Source organism: Orycteropus afer, unplaced genomic scaffold (genome assembly GCF_000298275.1).
Source record: "Orycteropus afer afer isolate SDZICR_OR568_19922 unplaced genomic scaffold, OryAfe1.0 scaffold00287, whole genome shotgun sequence".
Lineage (NCBI taxonomy): Eukaryota > Metazoa > Chordata > Mammalia > Tubulidentata > Orycteropodidae > Orycteropus > Orycteropus afer.
Window position 1 is genome coordinate 3,249,139 of NW_006921874.1, and position 1,583 is coordinate 3,250,721.

Below are 1,583 nucleotides of genomic sequence, written 5' to 3' on the forward strand. Positions count from 1 at the left end.
TTTGTTTGCTTGTTTGTTTTTTAAGATAAGGTGTAGATTTTGTGATTGCAAAACTAAGCCAGGCCTGGGGCTCACCCCACCAAAAGCCAACTTATCAGATAGAGACACTTAAAGAATAAAAATTCAAGAATTTTGGTAGGAGTGAGTCTTACCTTTTCTTACTTGTTTAATATATGCTTCAGGTCTGGAACGCAGTGACTGTAACCCCTGTATAATGTGGAGAAGCTCTTTAGCTTATTACCCATGCTATCAAAACACACCTGGAAGGGACCAGCCAGTTTTCAGAAAATGGAGCCAGAAAATAAAGTGAGAATCTCACTATCCAGGGAAAAACTTCTAGCATTTTGAAGTTTCTTAGTCAAAGCCTATTTTGTTAACTTAAACATATTTCTACAAATCTAGGCTCACATAATTTTCTTTCTGGACAGGTGATTGACCAATTTCAGATTTGTTAATACATTTTGCAAGAAAAAATCCTATCACTAAGGTCATAAAACCTTATTTTTACATACTACAGTATAAACAAGGTATGAGGGTAGGGGAGGTATTATGCGGAATAGGACATATATAATTGCAAAAGAAGTGAATGTACTGATTTTAATGTTTTATTCATAAATATAATTAAATTAAGGATAAATATGTACAGATTAAAAGCATAAGAAACAAATGGTAATAGATTCCTGGTTTAATTGGTAAGATTTGTTACAATGCGTTAGAGTTCCCCCCACAAAAAAACAGGTCAAAATGAATTAAGCTTAACAAGAACCCTTTCAATTTCTTGATGTTGTTTTACGCTCATCATGATCAATTTTACGTCATTAGCATTTTTATTTATGGCTGCACTGGCTCATTGAGACATCTTCTTCCTGTGATCTTTCTTCAGGAAACTTTGTGGAGTGATATACTATTTAAGTAGCTACTGTCACTTATCTGTTGGTTAATAGTTTTCTGTTGCAGACCAATCCAATTCAAGAATGGCAACTCATTTCACAGTTAAAGGTACCTTTTACCTTGGAATATGTGTGAATCGCTCTGATTTGCAGCAGATATAACTAAAGAATGAATGTTTTCTTCCTTTTGGTATCATACAAGTTTCATCTATAATTATTTTATGTTTTATTTTAATCTACTGCTGTATAGCTAGGTGGTGCCTTCAGTTGGAAAAGAACATTGGGTTAGTTGGGAAAAGCAAAGGAGGTACCTTTCATCTAGTCTGGCCAGAAGGTCAGGCACCGTGTTAAACTCTTTACATGTGTTGTTTCTGGAGCTCTGAGGTACGGCCGCAGCCCCACTATTTTATCTGACCTTGGGCTTCTTAATATCTCAACATGTGAGTTATTTTATCTTGAAGTGCTGGATACTATCTTCTTTACCTAGCTTCTATGATTACTATGGGGATTCAAATGGAAAACCATGTATCACTACAAAAGTAAATTAAATTCATGATTGTCTAAGATGTTTGCTTTTGGGGTTCCTCCGAACGAGCCCATTAAAAATCACAAATGTGTATTACAAATGGACAATGGACACGTCAAATCCAATTGCCATGGGTATAATATTAGTTCTTCAAGCGAAGTACCATT

General features: G+C 35.1%; 1 protein-coding gene across 1 annotated transcript in view; it reads left to right on the forward strand.

Annotated features, from left to right (window-relative positions):
* The window catches only part of MBNL3 (muscleblind like splicing regulator 3), a 70,116-nt gene that overhangs the window by 368 nt on the left and 68,165 nt on the right, over positions 1 to 1,583 (forward strand). The gene's annotated exons all lie outside the window — the stretch shown is intronic.